The following is a 22365-nucleotide window of genomic DNA, read 5'->3' on the forward strand; positions in this document are numbered from 1 at the left end:
TATATCCTCACCAAGAAAGAGCTGGCATAGCTACATTAAAATTAAATAAGGGAAGAAATGTTACTAGAGGTAGAAAAACATTTTATAATGATAAAATGATCAATTTTAAAGGACAATACAAAGATTTTAATTTGTATGCACCTAGTAACATATTTTCAAAATAATAAAGCAAAAATTGGGGCACCTGGGTGGCTCAGTCAGCAGATAGATCCTCTGACTTCAGCTCAGGTCATGATCTCATGGTTTGTGAGTTTGAGCCCCACATCAGGCTCTCCGCTGTCAGTGCAGAGCCTGCTTCAGATCTTCTGTCCACCCTCACCTCACTACCCCTACCCCTGTTGCACTCTCTCTCTCTCTCTCTCAAAAATAAACACTTAAAATAATAATAATAATAATAATAATAATAAAGTAAGAATCGGCAATCCTAAAAGGAGAAATAAACAAATCCACAATCACAATGAAGTTTTTTTTTAAGTTTATTTATTTATTATTGAGCGAGAGCGAGAGCGAGAGAGAAAGCACACAAGCTAGAGAGAGGTAGAGATTGGAGACAGAATCCAAAGCAGGCTCCAGGCTCTGAGCTGTCAGCACAGAGCCTGACGCGGGACTTGAACTCATGAATGGTGAGATCATGACCTAAGCTGAAGTCAGACACTTAACTGACTGAGCCACCTAGGTGCCCCACAATGGAGGACTTTAATACATGCTTCAGAGTAACTGAAAGAAAACACCACAAAAATTAACAGCCAGTAAGAACATGGAGAATCTGAACAGAATAACAAGTCTTCTAACTGACATCTATAAAACATGTACCCAACAGCAACAGAATGCCTCACATTAAACTGACATATCATAAAGCAAGTTCTTAACATATTTTTTTTTAAATGTTTTTATTTATTTTTGAAGGAGAGAGAGACCGAGCATGAGCAGGGGAGGAGCAGAGAGAGAGGGAGACACAGAATTTGAAGCAGGCTCCAAGCTCTGAGCTGTCAGCCCAGAGCCCGACGCGGGGCTCGAACTCACAAACTGGGAGATCACGACCTGAGCCAAAGTCGGACGCCTAGCCTACTGAGCCACCCAGGTGCCCCTTAACATATTTTTTAAAGTTTATTTATTTATTTTTTAGAGAGAGAGAGAATTCCAAACAGGCTCTGCACTGCTCCAATGCAGAGCTCGAACTCAGAAACTGTGAGATCATGATCTGAGAGGAAGTTAAGAGCCAGATGCTTAACCGCCTGAGCCACCCAGGTGCCGCTTAGCACATTTTAAAGGACTGAAATCATTCAGAATATATTCTCTGACCATAGTGGAATCAAGCTAGAAATCAAAAATAAAAAGACACCTAGAAAATCCCCAAATCAACTGGTCAGAGAATAGAAATTAGAAAATATTTTGAACTGCATGATAATGAAAATACAACACACCAAAAATACAACACGTGTGGGATACAATTAAAGAACTCATAGAAATGTATAGACTTACATGCACATATTAGAAAAGAAAAACAAAAATTCTATCTACAAAGTGGGTTTAGGGGGAACATATGTCAACCTAACAATGAAGGTCATATATGAAAACCCCACAGTGACCATCATACTCCATGGTGCAAAACTGAGAGCTTTCCCTTTAAGGTCAGGAATTTATTTAGAACAACAAGCAGATGAGGACAAGCACGTGGTCAATGCAGGTTGCTGTGTTCTCTAGCTGCCCCCACACCCTCCTTCACTGGCCAGCGGCCAGGAGAAGCTGGAGGGGAAGTGGGTCTGGAGTGGCAAAAAGCTACACTTTCCAGAGAGTGCTCCTGTAAGTCAGTCTTACTGCAAAAGGGTCAGCAGGGCGCCTTCCCAGCTGAGGAGCACAGTGAGAGTGAGCAGGCCTCCTGGAGAGTGGAGACCTCCGTCCATTTCATTTGTTCATTTACACTCATCTTGCACAAAGGCAACTGGACCCCTGCCCTCAAGGGGGCTCACAGACAAGAGAAACAGCACAAACAGAAATCTAGCCGTTCACCAAATGCAAAGAAAACAAACTAATAGAAGAACGGAGGAAACAAAGCAAAGACTTCTGCCTGAGGTAAAGTTGGAACCCTAGAACGGAGTGAGGTCTGTGCTAGCCAAAAGTCTGCAAACGGCAAGCAAGGCCCGGGGTGCTTAGAAGAGCCCTGCGACCGACCTGCTGTCAGAAGGCATGTGATGAGGTCACAGGAACACATTGGACAAAGTATCACTTAGAAAGGAGCCCCACTTGGGGGTGCCTGTGTAGCTCAGTCCATTAAGCATCCCACTTCGGCTAAGGTCATGATCTCCCGGTCTTCTCCCATCCGTGAGTTCGAGCCCCACGTGGGGCTCGGAGCTAACAGCTCGGAGCTTGGAGCCTGCTTTGGATTCTGTGTCTCCCTCTCTCTCTGCCCCTCCCCTGCTCACAGTGTTTCTTTCTCTCTCTCTCTAAAAATAAATGAACATTTTTTAAAAATTGAAAGAAAAAGAAAGAAAGAAAGAAAGAAAGAAAGAAAGAAAGAAAGAAAGAAAGAAAGGAAGGAAGGAAGGAAGGAAGGAAGGAAGAAAGGAGTCTCACCTGGGGAAAGAACAACTGGGACTCACATGCAGAGACTGAGCGACTTCTGTTCCCCTTTCATCCCGGAATCACGGGGAGGCCCTTCCCCTACATTCAGTTTCACTTTCTAATGAGGGATTTTGCCCAGTCCTGTGGCTTTCTTCCTTTTCTACTATCCCAAGAGACCCTGAAAGTAAATGCGCACTCTTTGTAACTAAGATAAAAACATTTTATAAAGATGCTCATCTCTATAGAGGTTTCTTTTTATGTTTGAATAACTTTCCCCCAGTAGGAAAGCAATTTATCTGCTCACTGTGGAAACTTTGGGAAATGCAATAAATAAATAAATAAATAAATAAATAAATAAATAAATAAATAAGAGGGGAAAAAAACCACATCACCTACACCACTGTTAACATTCTAGACTAACCTTCTACATTTTGGCATCATTTTATATATATGCTGTCCCTTTACCATTATCTTGTGTTTCTGTGTAACCACCAAGGCCCTCTCTTGAGCTGCAGAAGCCAGTTTCTGACAGATGCTTTACTTCCCCGGTTTTTATTTTATAAAGAAAAATAAGAGCCACCTGCCACTCTTTGATCTTTTAAAGCCCGTAACTGAGAAATTCCATGTGCCAAACAAAGGATCAAACATGATGCCGGCTGGTGACACCTCCGCTGGCCTGGCCCTGCCTGCCTGAACCCCCACAGCAAATCCAGAAGCCTCCATCTGTGGCCAATCACAAGACAACACAGTATTGTCAACAGGACCTGCAGATGGGCCGCCAGGGAACAGGCAGGGGAGGGGCACCGGAAAGACTCCAGGATGTCGGCCTCCCGTGTCCTTCTCCAGAGGTCGGGTGTCACGGGCTGCACTGCGTGGTGGCTCCAGCAGGGCACAGAAGGACCATCACTAACACTGAGTAAGCACTTTACTAGGGGCGCGGCATCCAGCCAAGGCTTTCCAGGACCTGCGAGAGATACAGTAACACAGGGCTAGATGTGGTCTCTAGAGCCAGCCAGGCCGAGGGACTGAATTTAAACCCTGTTCCCTTACTCATTAGCAAGCTAGCCGCAGCTTCTCTGAGCCTCAGTTTCCTCACAGTGACAGCCCCTGCCTCAAAGTGTTGCTACAAGGACTCAGTCATTATTCAAAGTGTCTAGACTGGGCATCAAGTAAAAATACTCAGTGATTATCACCTAATTTAATCTTCTCTATTATCTCCCTCAATTCTTCGGACAACCCTAGGTGGCAGAGGCCATTGTTATGGCCGATTCACAAATGAGAAAGCTGAGGCACACAGAGGTTAACTATCTTCCCAGAGTCACCGAGTTTATAACCTGACAGGGCAGACGGACAGAACACAAGATTTCAGTGTGGTGAGCACACCGAGTGAGAAATGAACCAAGAGTGCCAGTGAGATGTGCAGCGGCCCGCGGGCCTTCCTTGGGTCCCACTGGAGCCCTCTGCAGTGGCAGGTGGCCGGGAGACGTGCTCAGAGCCCCTGTCTCTTAGGAGCGTGAATGTGAGACACACTGAGACCCAGGAAACCCCCAGCACATGAGGACTGGGTCAGGGCTGCCCACTGCTGAGGGACACGATCTCCACAGCCACCCAGGGGTCATACTCCTTAAATCCCGTGTATCTTTATAATAAACCTCCGTGCACAGAGAGGACCTCAGTGTTATCTCCGAGTGAGATCGTGAGTTACATGCAGCAGCTTTGCCCTGAGCAGAATCACGGAGCAGAGCCCGGGGGCAGAGGTCACCCTGCCCACAGCATAACTGTGCATGTCAGCTACCAAATTTGGCTTCTACCCCCACTGACAGGGCCTCAATCAAGAACAGAAGCCTCAAGAAAATCTTTCCCCATAATCTACACTGATCCCATGATTTCACTCTTCGACACTCTGCTGCTGGGAATTCATCCTGTGCCTGGAATACTTGTATTTCAAGATAAATGACACAGCTTTCCACAAATTGGTGTTGCAATACCAGGCAAGATGAACAGATCCGAAGCCTATTCCTTCCAACATTCTTCAACAATGTAGCAGATGCAAACTGCTACATTGTGTAGTCGAGCCATTCTACAGGCATTTCTGCTGCTGTCCCTTTCTGTATGGAGGCTGGGAACACATACTAACAGAAACAAAACCAAAGCCAGCTTTGCTGGTATCCAGCTGCTATGGAATCTGGCCAGGGCTATGAGCTCCTGTACCTATGCTGACCCCAGCGCCACCTACATCCCTCACTGCCCTCCCCCCCACCCCCAGTTCAGTTCATTTCTCTGAGGTTATTTTTGTGAGAGAGAGAGAGAGAGAGAGAGAGAGAGAGAGAGAGAGTGCACGTGTGAGAGGGACAGAAAGAAGGAGACAGAAGATCTGAAGCAGGCTCCACACTGTGCGTGCAAAGCCTGATGCGGGGCTTGAACTCACAACCATGAGATCATGACCTGAGTAGAAATCAAGGGCTGCTTTGGGGGTGGGAGGGAGGGGAGGGTGGGTGATGGGTATTGAGGAGGGCACCTTTTGGGATGAGCACTGGGTGTTGTATGGAAACCAATTTGACAATAAACTTCATATACTGAAAAAAAAAAAAAAAATCAAGGGCTGCTTAACCGACTGAGCTGCCCAAGTGCCCCTGTTCATTTCTCTAAATGTGAGTTCTCAAACAGGCTGGTGCTCCTTGAAAAATAGACACAGTGATAGAAGTAGGTGGCTCATTAAATAGTTTGGATTCTTGGGGCGCTCGGCTGGCTCAGTCAGTAGAGCGTGCAACTTCTGATCTCGGGGTTGGGAGTTCGAGCCCCACATTGGGTACAGAGCATTACTTAAAAATAAAATATTTAAAATACATAAATAAGTAGTTTGGACCCTCTTCCTAGGTACCAGGGAGGGTTACACTTCCCTACCCCCTTGAAGTCACTTGCTTTGAATCATGACCCACCAATAATGACAACAGGGACTGCCTCCTGCCACATTGGGACAGGCACAGTATGAGCAAGACACAAACCTGTTGTTTGAGCTGCTGAGATTTTGGAATTATCTGTAACCCAGCCCAGCCTGAGGGAGACCACGCTTTTGGACAAGAACAGCATTCAGCACGTTGCGAAACTGAGGCCCAGAGTGGAGAAGTGGGTTGTCAAAGTCCAGACAGCTAGGCAGGGCTGCATGCACACCACGGCTCCCACCCTTCCTTCACAAGACGGCAGTTTCTGGAGGACAGGACCCCGGGACATTAAAGGACCACGCATAGTAAAGAGAAGTTGCTACAATTTTTTTTTTTTTTTTCAGATACCATAAAACTGACTGTATTTATGGAGTTCAGGGTTAGGTTAAAATAAAACACCACTCTCCGTCTCGCTCTGACTTACGGTCATCTATAAAAGAAGATACTAACGTATGAAGCAGAAAAAAGGCACACGAGCAAGTCCTGCATATCCTTGATTTCTACCGCAGCGGCCGCATCTGCTTGTTGTGGTCCCACATCCTGTCGTTTCACCCAGCTACCTGCCCGGTGCCAGAACCGCTGCACCTCAGCCCAGTCCACCGTCACCACGTCAGGACTGTCACGTGCGAACCATCGTCAGTGACGAAGACATACGTACTGGCACAGAAAGGTCTTCCAGACCTATCATCACTTGAAAAACACACACTGCTGGGGCACCTGGGTGATGATCTCGCGGTTCATGGGTTCGAGCCCTGCGTCCCCATCCAATGAAGCGACAGGTCATGGAAACCAAGCAAACTCAGAGGAGATGCTACGACTCTTTCTGGGCACCTGTGAATAAAAGAAATGCTCTTTCTGGTTTGGTGAAATATCACAGTCAAGCTGACAGGTTTGTGGGAGGGAACAATTTTATTTTGTCTTCAATTTGGTAGGAGGTTGTCCACTCATGGTATTGCCACTTAACTCCGGTTTGAAATAAGGAATCAAAAGTGAAAATATCAATCCTCACGAAAAAAATTACAGAGCAAAAGAATGAACAAAACTGACTTGTAAGTAGATATTTTTCAATCTTCGGACCTCAAGCAATACCTTATTGAAGAAATGCTCCGTGATTATCAAATATTTCATTTCCTTTTGTATTTTCCGCTTCCTTTCATGTAACACAAGCCTCTCAACGGTTTAAAACAATATCAGCTCATTTGCCTTCCGTGGAACATCTTGCCCCTGAGTGATGTTTGCATTTTGATGGAGGACTGCCGCAGGAAGCTCACATTTTCCCACCCAATATCCGCTCCCCACCCAAAAGGTACCGTTACCAGTGAAACCATTTGAGATTCTTTCCCCTCTCTGTTAAAAGCACATCCTATCATGAATGTCAAACCAACAAATACCATCTCAGCAAAGTCACAAGCTGCCACACGCACTATGGGTTTCCAAAACATTCTCACTCCCACAGCCCTGAACAACAGAAATCGATCATTGATATCAGATAATAGATAACTGGTGTTTATTTATTGAATTCAGATTTAAGAGGAGCTCAAGAAAGCCACCATTCCCGGCCTGCCTCGGAGATATTCCCCAGATTATAAAATATCGATCAGAATGGACTCTGCCAACCTGAACATAGACCCCCAGCGAAACCCACACATGCCCATGAGGGTCGATGATTACACCTGCAGTCTCCTCAAGGAAATTTCTCCTCTCTTGAAGAAGATTCATTTTGGTGAATAGGACCCACAGCCTCCTCAGACCAGTCTTAAAATGACGAAGATAATTATACTGTGTCTATTGATGTGGACTGGTTGGAGTGAGGATTTTTTTTATTTTTTATTTTATTATTTTTTTTAACATTTTATTTATTTTTGAGACAGAGAGAGAGAGACAGAGCATGAATGGGGGAGGGTCAGAGAGAGGGAGACACAGAATCTGAAACAGGCTCCAGGCTCTGAGCTGTCAGCCCAGAGCCCGACGCGGGGCTCGAGCTCACGGACCGCGAGATCATGACCTGAGCCGGAAGTCGGCCGCTTAACCGACTGAGCCACCCAGGCGCCCCTGGAGTGAGGATTTGAACAGCCTGGCCCCACCATTCTTCAAGGTGCCCAACCACGGGGTGGGTGGACTAACCCATCCCAACAGCAAGCTCACAGAAAGCGAGTGCCTAGCATATGTTTACACAGTATCGGCAGTGCTGTGCAGAGAACACGCACAATGGGGCAACTCAAACTGGCTCCACTTTCCCTGCTGCGTAATCCACAAAAACATTAGCTCAGTTATGCTCCCAGGCTTCTGACACTAGACAAATGCAAACTGCCATTCTTTAATGGGCCTACATAGAACTCTTTCTCTCGCTCTCATGGGCTGGTTGTTGTTGTTGTTCCTATTAATTTTTCTTACATTGTTTTCAATTTCTTATCCTGGGACACAAGCCCACTCCTGTATGCCTCTATCATGCCGGAAAACTACTGACAGTTTCCTCTGGAGAAAACGTAGCAGATGGGTGAGGCTACAGTTTATTATTTGAAGCTTTTAAACTCCATTAACACTCGTTCGCTTTAAGTATCTGAAAGCCCTTAATCCCTCAGAATTTCCAAGCAGATACAGAAGTCGATCTCCCATCATCTCTCTTCTGTGCCACTGCCCCCGCCCCCTCTCCTTCTATCTAGCTTCCTTTTCCATCTTCCTTTCTTGGGCAAGTGCCACAGAACTCCAGATGCAGACGCAGCCAGCCACCCTGCCTACAAAGGAAGGAATGCTGCCCCAGCTGATGTAAGCCCTTGGGAGGGGATGGAAGCTGACAGAATGCAGACCTCCTGTCGCGGGGCCTTCTGGGAAGTCCAACTTCTGACTCCACATGGCTCAGAGTCAAGCCTCCTGGTTGAGATACACTGCATATAATGTATGCAGAACCAGCCCCTTGCTTTTCTGCTGGAACCCTGGGGCTTTTTTTTTTTTTTTTATCATTTATTTTTGAGAGACAGAGCATGAGTGGGGGAGGGGCAGAGAGAGAGGGAGACACAGAATCCGAAGCAGGCTCCAGGCTCTGAGCTGCCACCACAGAGCCCAACACGGGGCTCGAACCCACAAACCAGGAGATCGTGACCTGAACTGGAGTCGGCACTTAACTGACTGAGCCACCCAGGCGCCCCTGGAACCCTGAACTTCTTGAGTGGAATAGAATGTTGTCCAAGGCCCCCATTTTCGAGGTGAGGAAACCCGAGGCCCTGGGCAGTATGGATCAACCAGAACTAGAAGCCAGGCCTCCTGGCCCTGAGGCAAAGGCTTCTTTTGCTTCCTTGTGATTAGAATAGCTGCCTGGGTGGGCAGAAGCATACACCCTCCCCCCAGGGTAGCGATGGACAGACACCTTGTTCTTCCCCTCAGCCCCCCTCTCTCCCCCCCCCCCCCCACTTAGAACTCCCGCTTCTCTCAGAGGACGAGGTACTTCACCTTCTCCCTTCTTAACTTCTCCCTTCGTGCTGATTGATGGTGGCCATCAAGGGCCAAGCAAGACTCTAACACCAGGTTACCTGATTCCAATCACAGCAGTGTGATTTGGACAAATGACACCACACCCCCCCTCTGTGCTTCAGTGTTCTTCCCTAGAAAACGCAGACAAGATTAGCGCCTACCTCCTAAGATCGCCGCGAGGGTTCAATGAGTTCATACACACGCGGTGGTTAGGGCAGCGCGGGTCACGCTGCAGGCACAGACCATGATGGAGAAGGCAGACGAGCCCAGAACTTGTGCCCCGTTCATCCTTGAGGTCCAGCATTTGACTGCGAGCGAAGTCACTGCACTCTAGAACACACTCTAGAACTGCACTAGTCACTGCACTCTAGAACACAGTGGATAGTCACTGCACTCTAGAACACAGTGGATGCTAGATAAAAAAAAAATTACTGAGGGGCGCCTGGGTGGCTCAGTTGGTTGAGCGTCCGACTTCGGCTCAGGTGACAATCTCACCGTTTGTGAGTTCGAGCCCCGCGTCAGGCTCTGTGCTGACACTGAGGAGTCTGCTTGGGATTCTCTCTCTCCCTCTCTCTCAAAAATAAACGCTTAAAAAAGTTGTGGAGTGAATGAATCTGGCACAACACACTGCTTAGAGCAGGGGCTTCCTTACTGTGCACTGAATGAATATGCGAATACTTAGGGGAAGTTGCTTGCTAAGGTGATTGGTGGATAAATTCAAATCTGAGGGCAGGAGTATCTTCTATTGCTCTAAGGCATTTATATCAGCTGCTGCGCTGAAAAGGCCAACCTGAGCCCAGCTCTCAACTTCTAGGACATTGTCTATCCATGCACCCAGGACAAAATCACTTGTGCTTTGTGACAGTGCCCCCCCCCCCCATGGTGCCTTATGGGGGCTGACATGCAATTATTGATTGACATTTTCCTGGTGTCATCCAGGCTTTGAAAAACGAAGTTCCCAAAACACCCTGCCTGGGATCCATCTCGGAGGGGCCAGTAAATAAAAGTAGCTCAATAAGGAAAGAAGACTGAAGACAAGAGACGCTTGAATCAGAAACTCAGATCTGGAACTCTGTAAGCGGGTTTAAGCACTTAGGCGGAAGGAAGTGCTCCAGAAGCAACAGGTCTGGGACATCTGGGGGTGGCACTGAGAACCAACACAGAGAATGTCTGGGGCTGCTCAAAGGAAAGGCGTTCCACCAGAACAGAATAAGTTAGTCACTTCAGAGGCTTGAGTTGAAACTTGACCTTGAGTAAATAAACACTGCTGACTGCTGGCCAAAACACTTAGCTGGAGAGTTTTATTCACCCCACTTGAACATGATGCCACAGTCAGAACCACGTGGGACCCAAGTCTACCCAGGAGCTCGGCTGCAGGGTATCCGGGACGTGATGCCGAGTTCCCCCAGATGCAGCACCACCCTGGGCCTGGGCCCTCCACAGCCCTCAGCCAGTGTGGTCCTGTGGTAGGGAGCAGGCCTCCCACCAGCCAAAACACATCGCCTCCGACTCTGTCACCTCATGACAACATCACAGAAGTATGGAGAAAGAGGGCAGTGTAGATCCCCCCAAAGCAAGCTGGCATGCCATGGTGAGGTCTCAGCCCCCTTACGGTTTGGAGGCTTTTCCTATGACGTGAAAGCTCCAAATAAAGAATTTGGTTTTTTTCCAAACCCTGTGCCTTTTAAAGGTATGCCATTCCCCCGGCTAATGAACAGGGCAGAGAAAGCACCTCTTTCAGGGCTTTAGGGCAATGCCAGATGAGAGCAGACTCGTATGAAAAACTATCCGATGTCCCTTCCCTTGGCCAGGGAGGCAGGGTTCCCAGGATTTGGTACCTGCAGATCCTGACAGTCTGACACCCATACTCCCCACCCTGCCTCTGCTCATTAGGTCCTTTGGTTCCTGTTTCCAAGGAGCCAGAAAGGACTGATCCGCCCACCTCCATCCACCAAGGCTCCTGCTGAGGGAATCCTGGCACCTAGGAGGCCCGCACACGTTTACACATCTGCCCCAGAGAACCACGGAGCCAGTGCTGTGGTTAGGTGGGTCAGGCTCCGATGTCTGATTCTGCCATCTTTTACTTTAGTATGGGCTTCAGCTGTTTCATTTAGAAACTGAAAACCGAAATTTCCGCCTCCAGAATTGTCTCACACATTAAGACGAGGTTTCTAAAGCTTAATAAATAGGGGTTAACTATCTTTTTCTTGTTCATTACTAAGCAGAAAAAGCATTCCGCCTCCAGAATTGTCTCACACATTAAGACGAGGTTTCTAAAGCTTAATAAATAGGGGTTAACTATCTTTTTCTTGTTCATTACTAACAGAAAAAGCAGGGGTTGGGGTGGGGGGTAGGGATCTCCTGAAGCCCCACCCCACGGCCTTTTAGAATAAAATTCCAAATCCTTCCCAGCCCAGGAAGCTGGGCGTGGCCTGAGTTTGGTTCATTCTTTAGCTCTCTGGGCACATTCCCCAACACAGCCGGTGCCTTCCCGCCTCTGAGCCTTCAAACATGCTGTTCCCTGCGTTTGGCTGCTCCAACTCCTTCTCATCCCAAGTTCTAGTTGAAAAGGCTCATTCTTGGAAAAGCATATCTCAGACTGCCTTAATCCTGGTGCAGCTCTGATGGTCTGTCTCATGGCATACCATTGTTTTCAACTTACGGCGCTTACCACAGTTTCAAACTATGTGTTTGTGTGTTACACCCCTTCCTCCTCCAGGATCCTGCAAACTCCATTTGGCCGGATGCTGGGTCCAGTTCATTCACTGCTGTATCCCAGTGATACAGATAGACTCCTGGCACTAGCAAGGCCTTCCGATAATATTTGTTGAATTAATGTGTTGAAGAATTGAATCTCCAGCGAGCCAGGAGGAACCAGGAGCTACAAACAGCTTTCTAACAGCCCTCAACACCAGACTGGGGAGCCAGTGAAGCACTCCACACTTTCTGTTTTCCCAGAAAACAATCGCCACCTCATTATCTGAAAGGCTGAAGCATCCTCCATTCACTCAATGGAGAATGTGCGTAATCTGGGCCCGTGTTCCACTGGCTCGGGTCGCCTGGAAGATTGCTAGATCTCCAAAAGAGGCAAAAGCTCCTGGGGTGTAAAGAAGAGGGACGGGGAGGAAGGAATTTGTGAAAAGGCAATCACCTTGGACCAGGCACTTCACTTTCGATGGCATGCTGTTTGAACACTGTGCCCAGCGCAGCCCCACCTGGAACTTCCAGGCCTGCTCTTTCCGCACACCTGTCTGGGTGAAGGTAGGTTTTATTACACCCAGGCTGTCTCAGTGCACTGAGATGACATTCTCTCAAATAAACATCATAACCCACTCTAAAAACATCAGTCAATAGGAATATCAGGGCTCCCCCAGCCCCACCACACCCAGGGGATGTTAGATCAGCCAGTGGAAGCAATTGTTGAGGCTTAAAAGCTGCAAGTCTGGGGTTGAGGCGGGGGGGGGGGGGGGGGGGGGGGGGGGGGGGGGAAGTGCCCCTTTATAAGCAGGCAGTTCTTTTGCCGCTGGGGCCCCCGTGTCCAGAAATACGGGTCTTCAAAGAGCAGAAGCACGTCTGCGGGCCAATTACAGAAGGCAGGCATGGGGAAGTGGGGGAGGTGAGCAGAGGCAGGGGCACCCACAGAGTGCAGCTTCAGTGGTTGATAACAGGGTTCCGCTTCAAATCCTGGGTGCAGCCTTTACTATTTGTTCTCTTTGGACGAGTTCTTTCATCTCACTGAGCTTCAGTTGTCTCATCCGTAAAATGGGATAACCAGCACAGAGGGTTGTTGGGAAGATTAAATGCGCTAAAAAAAAAAAAAAAAAAAAGGCACCACCACCACCACCAAATCCTGAAGCCTTTAGACCAGGGCTACACACAGTTAAATCTATGTAAGTGTTTGCTATTATTTAGGGTCTTTCAGATCAGATGCATCATCATTTCATTCCATCAAGCCTCAAACCAATGCTTCCACATAAGGTAGAGTTATCCATCCCCATTTTGCAGATACAAAAACTGAGACTCACGGCTGTTAAGTACGTTAGCCAAAGCCACATAGCTCAAGGGGTGGCAAGACCAGCACTCTGACCCCAGTAATCTGCGTACTCATTATCACAATAATTGCATTTCCTGAAAGCCAGGTGGCTTATATCAATTACCTCATCAAATACGCAAAACCACTCGGTAAAGAAAGAATTCTTATAACTACTTGACAAAGGAGGACACAGGGTGAAGAGGTTAAGTATCTTGGCGAGCTCACACAGTTAAAGAACAAAGTAGGAGCTTGAGTTCAATTCTGACCCCCAAACCAGTTTCTTTCATTTACATCCTGCCTGTCTGTATTTGTTACAGATCTCATGTGTCCACTTGAAACATGGATGTCCCTGAATTTGTATTAAATGTAAAACACCTCCTTGTTAAACGGGGGTCCATGAGTGGCTCCATCCCAATGAAGGAGCCCACTGTCATGAACTGTAAGAAATAAGGATATCCCCAAAGAACAGCCTAGCTTTCCACCAACTTCCTTCTAGAAGGTTTGGTTTGCGGTCATAGATAGCAATTGGGGAATGTGTTAAAACGGAGTATGGGAAGTTCTTAGCCATCTGGCTTTAATCTTTCGGGAATTAGAACACCACAGATATTTTCTCAAGTTAGTCATCACCTGCCACGGAAGGGTTTTCCCTAGCAACGCATGACTGTCCTACCCAGTTGCGTGTGCCTCTGAAAAACTCTATGTCCTCCCAACTCTTTTCTTCCCTTAGGTGAAGACACGTAAAGAGGCCAACTACCAACATCCTGAAACAAACAGAACAGTGGTGACTTTTCATGTTTTGTTAAAATACCGACCTACTAAAACCTGGTGCTAATCTGGTGCTCACTTTGCAATTATCTGGGCCCTTATGTTGACCTGTTTATTAATACTTGAAACTATAGTTTTGTGAAACAAATTCCAAAGTGGCAGTTTACTAGGCTACCTTCCGTTTTTAACAAAGTGCAGTACAAAACTGCCTTGCTGGCTTTAGAGCAGCCCCTTGTTAGGGCACTGTGCCCAGCAGAGGGCCAGGACGCCCCTCAGAGTGACCGCACCCAGCCTGCCTGACACAATGGCTCCAGAGGCTGGGGCAGGGGCGGGGGGATGACGAAGGTAGGGGTGGTGGTGAGCTTGGCTTGGCCAACTCTGCAAAGTGATCTCTGCCCACAGTTTGGTCTGCGGCAGTTCTAGATAAAACGCAGGGATAAAAATTCAAGCCAGGAAGTCTGGCTTCGACACACTTAACGGCACTGAGTAAAAAACCATAAATTAACTGAAATGGCAGGGACTACTCCTTTCTTACTACAACAGGCAAGTGTGGAAAAAAACACTTGCCCTCAATGAGCATTATCTGATGGCACCAAAGACTTTTCCTCAAAACAAAGTTGAGACTTTGTGGATGGATGGAAAGAGGCCCTGTGGGTGGGACACAATTGACGTTGCCCAGGCGGTAAAAGAAAACAGGGCTTCTAGAAACGTGCAAAATATCTACAGCTTCTGCATGACAAAAATTCAGCACAAGTACAAATTTTAGCTTTTCTAATTTCATCTTGCCTAAAGTCATCCCAAAAAAGAGAGCCGTAAAATCAACTGGAAACGTAAACCTCAAATCCCAGGCTTATGTCTTAAGGGTTGGAAGAAATAGTGAACTCTCCGGCTAAAAAGAGACATGAATTCGATAGTCTCACATAAGCAAAAGTCAGCGATTGCACATATACGGTAAAAACACTTGATCCTAGTTTTCACATGACATCACTGTGCTGAACGCAATTGTCCAGTCTAAACAGTGCTATCGTCACTACAAGCGATCGTCAGGGGCACACACAGCGGGCCCCAGGGTGAGAGGTTCATCTGGGATGCAGCATCGACAGCTGTAGGATCTGGGTCCCCCTTCCCCAAATTCCTGTTCTTGGTCACTGAAGGACGATGCGTTGTCCCTAAGCCAAGAGGCAGAGGCAGAACAGAAGCAGCCTGGGTGTAGTCTGGGCATGCTGCCAGGAGGAGAGCCACGTGTGTGTGCCCACATCAATTCTGAGACCCTACAGACAGCACAGCTTTCTTAGGAGCCCATTTTTCATAGAGGTGGCAGCGGGGTGCAGAAGTCTTAGGATTAAGGGCTGCTTTTTTTTTTTTTTTGTCAAGAAATTCATTCCCGTCACATGCATTAAAGCTGTATTCCAGACCCATCAATAAACCCTGGGGGAAGGGGGTGGAGGGAACCAGTGGCTTGAAATTCCAGACCTCAAAGCACCCAGAGGCCCAAGAGGAAAGAAGCCTTTCCCTTAGCAGGGCCAGACAAGAGCAGGGGAATGGAGCGTGGAGGGAGACAGTTTCTACACAAACACCCCACCCCCCACTTCACGGCTGTGTCAAGTAAACAGCAGCGACAGACAGCAGACACGAAGCACTGCCACTGTGCCTCATGACCACCACTCACAGAGTACCTGCCATACGTCACCTGCCCTGCCAGGCATTTGCTACGCACTATCTCGCTTAACTATAAGGGTCCTCATACAGCTGTTATTTTTACCCCCAGTTTTCAGGTAACTTCCCTATGGTCACATATCATAGAAGCGACAGAATCTGAATTTGGGCCCAGGTTTGTTGGGAGTCCGAAACTCTGAACTCACTTCTCCATTCCACAAAAATTAAATGTACTCTTCTTAAAACCTTTGAAAGGCCCTTCTTCTACCTGTAGGCTGTTGTTTGTTTTCAACCCACCTCTTAAAGCCGCCCCGCACGTGGGGTAGAACTGTGCGTCTTGCCCAATGGCCCTGCTTCTGGGATTACAGCTACTTGCCCACCAACATCACCCCCACGGTGAGGAAGGGTCCATCCTGTGAAATCCACTCCTCTCAGAAACCCACAGGAGAGGCACCCCGCCCTGGACATGATAGCACCCAGACAGGGGCTTTTGGAAGGACGGACAAACCCAACCCTGTGGCAACACCCGGCCTCATCCTTAAATCACCCAGAAGTCGCGGAGGCCGCGGGTTTCCTGGTTTCCCCCAACTTCATTTCCAAGGCAACAAGGGAGCAATTTCCCAGACGCAGAGTCAAGCGGGGATCGTAACCAGGCACGCCTTCTGTTTTTCACAATGTGCCAAAACACTGATGAACATAAGAGGGTCTCTTCAACACGCTATTCGCCCTGCCAAGCATAGCCTCGTTCCCCTTTTGGTGGCTCACAAAGCCTGAGGACCACACAGGACACTGGGTGCTGAGGGATCCGTCTGCAGCTGGACTCCATCAAGGCCCCTGTGTGCCTTCCCACCTTCCTCAGCAGCCACGCTTTCTTCCGTCATTGGCTCCCAACCCTGGCTGCACATTGGAATCACCTGGGGAGTTTAAATGCTATCGAGGACTGGGTCCCAGCCCCAGGGATTCTGATGTAATGGGTCTGGGATGGGGCCAGGGCAGCTGCATTTTAAAAGTGCCCAGGCGATTCTAGGGTGCAGGCAGGATTGAGACACCCTAAGGAGGGAATCAGTGATTCTGCAGATGCTCAAGTTCGTCCCTCTGAACTTTCTCTGCATTCCTCAAACTGTCTGCACTTTTCCGACTCATTTCACCTGTAGCTCCTCTGTTACGGAACCAGGCTGGAACGCTGGCGGAGAAACCAAGCAGCACTCGGAGATCTTGGTAGATTGGAGATTTATTTAGCACCGGCGGGCCCAGAGGAGACCGTTTCTCCAAAGATCTGAGCCCCGAATGCAGGTGGGAAGGGCAATTTATAGCTGTCAGCTTCCGTATTCGTGGCGGGTTTTCGAGCGCGTGCGCGGCAAACAGGGCAAGAAGAACCCGGAAGAGGGGTCTCTAAGCCAGAGACCAGAGCTTGTTTTAGCCCCATCGGCCATCTTTGGCATACTTTATTCACTTCTCCAACATTCCCCCTGCTTTGATGCCTTTTAAAAAAACTTTTAGTAGTCATCACCTTTCAGTTTTACAGGTTGGTACTCTCGGAAGGCTAAGATACGTGTAGTAGTTTGGCAAGCAACAGTGTTTTCAATAAAACGTACCACGGCATTCAGTATACAGGGCCCGATGGATACAAGTAAAATTATGGAGAGGAGGGGCCCCTCCAAGGGCAGGAAGCCAGGATGCCCAATCTGTGAGATTCCATCCTTCTTATTGATTGATACTTTCCTGTTGTCTACGTTGATTTTTTTTTCTTTTTTTGAGTTCCTTAACCTTAGTTGTAACTGTTCCTGATTGGTTTACGAAATAGCAACATTCCTCCCCCAGAAAGATGCAGATCCCTCTTTTTTTCTGAAGTGACGAGGTGGAGGGACTTGCCGATTTTGGAGGGTCACGGCCGCCAGAGAGTTTATTTGGCTTTGTAAGGTTACCAGAGAATCTGCCACCCGTTCCATGTCTTCATTTATCTCTTGAGATAGTCTATGGTATAGTCCTACGGATGAACCTATGCCCCCAATTCTGGTTCCTATTCCTGTCGCAATTCCTGCTCCTATCAGAACGGGTAGCAGGATTGCCTGTTTAGCCAGGGACTTGGGGCTAAAGGCTGTTAGGAACTGATCTTCAGTGTATACGGATACCTCTGGGGTTAGGAAGACGGAATAACATATCTGAGTCCAGTTGGCCTCTAAGCATTGGTAGACCGAATTAGAACACAGATAGAACACCCCAGGGGTTGAACATAGGGTTCAAATATAACCTTCTTCTTTAAAGTTATATTTTTTGCACATAGAGAGGTACCATTCATACCTTCAGGGACTGTACAGGTTAGATTGTCGGTATTTGTGTGACGGACCCCAGTGGCCAGGGGTCCAATTAAGACAGAGGTGTTGGTTTTGAGATTTTCAGGAGCTTCCCAGGTCAAAGGGATGGGAGCGGCTAAGTGAGCCCTCCGGCTGAGGGGCAAGCACATCCAACAGGTTTGGGTGTGATTATGTATTTTATGGAGGACTTGTAGTGTTGGCCCAACGCTGGAGTGGGGAATTGGTAAGCATCTGATTGAGGGCTGAAAGGTTCAAACCCTGGTAGGCTGCCCAGGGAGCGGTTGCCTTTACGGCTTGTATTACCCCATCCTGGCTATCCTTTATAACTTTTTGAAGGGCCCTGTCTTGCACCCCTCCCCCGTCCGAGATCCCCCACTGAGGAAGGTAACTGTAGCAAGCTCGCTTCCCTCTCTGGAGGCCCTTGTTGTGACGTGGGTTCCTGATATTTTGGGTTATCTCTACAGTCCAATACTTAGCCCTTGGGGCACTGGGTGACCGACAGAGAGTGGGTGTTTCTCCCTGGTAGCAATCTTTGTGGAGGGAGGTGAAGGTGCTGAATGCCCTTGACCCCCTTATTGTCATATAACAATCCTGGGGGCAAAGTGGGTAAGCGGCAGTTGTGAGGGTGAGAGACGTTATCATAATATACAGGCAATACTTAATAATCTTCCCATCCAGAGGAGGTATGTGAGACCCAGCATGCATCTTTTGTCCCATGTCTAGCTTGTTGATGCAGTCTCTATCAGCCCAACAGTAAGAAGTAAGATCAGGGCTATGACACCAGTAAGGGGCTAGGGCTGGCAGAGTTTCATCTGAACCCCTGGGCTTGGTCCATGGGTTGATTTCTCAAGCTTCTGCCATGTACAGGCCAGCCAGCTTCCGGGCTGTGGCTGGAGCAGGGCTGGAGGTCTCAGGGGCCAGTTTCCCTTTTGAGGGTCAGTTTAAGCAGGTTGACTGGATCTGGATCACTTCGCAGGTTGGGGGTTCTTCTGAGTTGGCCTTCTTAACTCTGGAGTGATAGACCCAAGGGGTGATACCTGAAACTTTAAGGGCTGTAGGAGTTGTTAGAATAACAGTATGAGGCCCAGTCCACTGTGGTTTAAGACGTTCCCTCTTTCAATCTTTGACCCATACAGAGTCTTCTGGCAGAAAGGGGTGAACGGGGGTCCCTAAGGAAATTGGGGCCTTCTCTATGGTGTATCTCTATAACTTGTTTAGGACTGCCCCCAAGGTCTGGAGCTGTTCTCTTATTCCCTTGTCTTCAATCTGGTGTAGGTCTCCTGGGAGTTTTTTTAAACATGGGGTGGGGGTCGCCCATATAATAACTCGAAAGGGGAGAATCCTAGTGCCCCAGGCGTGCATCGGGCACACAAGAGGGCCAGTGGTAGAAAATCTGTCCATGGGAGATTAGTCTTTTGGTGGAACTTAGCCAGGGTTTCCTTGGAGGGTGCGATTCATCTTTCCCTGAGCTCTGGGGTAAGCAGGTGTGCAGTTTCCAGGTAATGTTGAGGGACTTTGTCAGGGTTTGTATAATGTCTGCCACAAATGCAGGTCCCTTATCACTGTGTATGGTTAAGGGTAGGCCAAACCGAGGCACAATCTCCCGTAGAAGAGCTTTGGCCACCTCGCGACTCCGTTCCGTTCTGGTCGGGAATGCTTCGACCCATCCCAAATATGTGCAGATTATTACCAGAAGGCACCTGAATCCTTTATTTGGTTGTATGTCAGTAAAGTCCACCTCTGAGTCTTCGAAAGGGGCGGCCCCCATCCTTTGTGGGCCAGGCGGGGGCCGAGGGGCAGACTGAGCATTGTTTTTGGCACACGTTACACATTGTTCACGGACCGCTCGGCATAATGCCGGCAGCTGGCTGATACAGTAGGTCTTTTTGAGGAGGGCCTCTAGAGCAGTTTTTCCTTGGTGCCTGAGTTGGTGATATTCCTTCACTAGGTGTCTTCCCATAGATGACGGGACAAAGATGTGCCCATTTGGCATGACCCACCATCCCTCTTTGTTTAGTGTGCCTCCTTCTGTCGAGGCCCAACTTTTCTTCTCATTTGTATACAGGGGTGGGGAGACTTCCCTCTGGGGTGCGAGAGTCATAGTGTAGGTAGGAGCTTCGCCTGGGTCACCACAGGCGGCCACGCTCGCTGTTTTGTCAGCCAGGTGATTTCCTTGAGTTCTGGGGTTGTCTCCTTTCTGATGTCCCTTACAGTGTAGGATAGCTACCTTGTCTGGCAGCCATACAGCCTCAAGAAGCTTTAGTATTTAGTATTTTTGATAGTTTTCCCTGCAGCAGTAAAGAGGCCTTTTTCTTTATAGATGGCCCCATGTACATGCACAGTAGCGAAGGCATACCGGGAATCAGTGTAGATGGTAACTCATTTACCTTTGCTAAGGATGAGGGCTCAGGTTAAGGCTTACAGTTCAGCTAGTTGTGCCGACCATCCTCCGGCAAGGCCTTGGCTTCCAGAACTTCGGTGGTTGTGGTTACTGCATATCCTGCTCTACGGCTGCCCTCTTGTAAATAGCTGCTCCCATCACTGACCAGGGTGATCTCCGGGCTTGTTATAGCCTGGTCTTGGAGGTCCAGGCGGCTGGCGTAGACTTCATCCACTACTTGGGAACAGTCATGGTCAGGTTCTCCCTCCTCCGTGGGAAGGAAGGTGGCTGGGTTTGGTGTTCTTACTGTTTCAAGAGTGACCCTTGGGTTTTCATAGAGAAGGCCTTGATATTGTGCCAGCCGAGAATTGGAGAGAAAACTAGATCACTGGGTGTTCATCAGGGACATGACCGCGTATGGGACGTTAACATTAAGTGTTTGTCCCAGTGTGAGTTTTTCCGCCTCCTTGATGAGCAAGACTGTGGCTGCCAGCACTCTGAGGCACGGTGGCCATCCTGCAGCCACAGGATCAAGTTTTTTTGATCCAGGTAGGCTACTGGCCTCTCTCCAAGTTTGGAGAGAAGATCCCAGCCCAGGAGAGGAATCAGGCAGCCAGGTAAGTAGAAGAACTCATGTCGGACCTTGTGACCCCCAAGTTCACATTGTCGAGCTTGACAGAAGGGCTATTGTATTGCCTGTGTCCTAGTAGCCCCGAGCATGGTTGCTGTTTTTTGGCTGAAAGGGGCCACCAGGGAAGTGACAACCAAGTGTTGAGCCCCAGTGTCAACCATGAAAGTTATTGTTCGGCCCCCTACTTTTTTTTTTAATTTAATTTTTTAAATTTACATCCAAATTAGTTAGCATATGTTGCAACAGTGATTTCAGGAGTAGATTCCTTAAGCCCCTTACCCATTTAGCCCATCCCCCCTCCCACAACCCCTCCAGTAACCCTCTGTTCGTTCTCCACATTTAAGAGTCCCTTATGTTTTGTCTCCCTTCCTGTTTTTATATTATTTTTGTTTCCCTTCCCTTATGTTCATCTGTTTTCTCTCTTAAAGTCCTCATATGAGTGAAGTTACATGATATTTGTCTTTCTCTGACTAATTTCACTTAGCATAATACCCTCCAGTTCCATCCATGTAGTTGCAAATGGCAAGATTTCATTCTTTTTGATTGCCGAGAAATACTCCATTGTATATATCTATACCACATCTTATTTATCCATTCATCCATCGATGGACAGGTGGGCTCTTTCCATCCTTTGGCTATTGTTGATAGTGCTGCTATAAACATGGGGGTGCATGTGTCCCTTTGAAACAGCACACTTGTATCCCATGGATAAATACGTAGTAGTGCAATTGCTGGGTCATAGAGTAGTTCTATTTTTAATTTTTTGAGGAACCTCCATACTGTTTTCCAGAGTCGCTGCACCAGCTTGCATTCCCACCAACAATGCAAAAGAGATCCTCTTTCTCCACATCCTCACCAACATCTGTTGTTGCCTGAGTTGTTCATGTTAGCCATTCTGACAGGTATAAGGTGGTATCTCATTGTGGTTTTGATTTGTATTTCCCTGATGATGAGTGATGTGGAGCATCTTTTCATGTGTCGGTTGGCCATCTGGATGTCTTCTTCGGAGGAGGAGTGTGTATTCATGTCTTTTGCCCATTTCTTCACTGGATTATTTATTTTTTGGGTGTTGAGTTTGATAAGTTCTTTATAGATTTTGGATACTAATCCTTTACCTGATATGTCATTTGCAAATATCTTCTCCCATTCTGTTGGTTGCCTTTTAGTTTTGCTGATTGTTTCCTTTACTGTGCAGAAACTTTTTCTTTTGATGAGGTCCCAATAGTTCATTTTTGCTTTTGTTTCCCTTGCCTCCAGAGACGTGTTGAGTAAGAAGTTGCTGCGGCCAAGATCAAAGAGGTTTTTGCCTGCTTTCCCCTTGAGGATTTTGATGGCTTCCTGTCTTACATTTAGGTCTTTCATCCATTTTGAGTTTATTTTTGTGTATGGTGTAAGAAAGTGGTCCATGTTCATTCTTCTGCATGTCGTTGTCCAGTTTTCCCAGCACCACTTGCTGAAGAGACCGTCTTTATTCCATTGGATATTCTTTCCTGCATTGTCAGAGATTAGTTGGCCATATGTTTGTGGGTCCATTTCTGGGTTCTCTATTCTGTTCCACTGGTCTGAGTGTCTGTTTTTGTGCCAGTACCATACTGTCTTGAGGATTACAGCTT

The 22365-nt window shown here is 47.8% G+C and overlaps 1 protein-coding gene across 9 annotated transcripts in view; it reads right to left on the reverse strand.

Moving 5' to 3' along the window:
• NOD1 (nucleotide binding oligomerization domain containing 1) overlaps positions 1-22365 on the reverse strand; it is a 77111-nt gene that overhangs the window by 49922 nt on the left and 4824 nt on the right. Inside the window, exon 2 of one of the 9 annotated variants that reach the window (XM_019443714.2) lies at positions 9134-9280. The exons of 6 other annotated variants lie outside the window; for them this stretch is intronic. The gene's annotated coding sequence lies outside the window, so the exon portion shown is untranslated. Of the gene's footprint in view, positions 1-2574; positions 2660-9133; positions 9281-22365 lie in introns of those variants that run through there. 2 more of the 9 variants (XM_019443715.2, XM_019443716.2) reach the window with 2 other exon arrangements.

The sequence above is a fragment of the Panthera pardus genome, unplaced genomic scaffold, assembly GCF_024362965.1.
Source record: "Panthera pardus isolate Hobbes unplaced genomic scaffold, ASM2436296v1 HiC_scaffold_8, whole genome shotgun sequence".
Classification (NCBI taxonomy): Eukaryota; Metazoa; Chordata; class Mammalia; order Carnivora; family Felidae; genus Panthera; species Panthera pardus.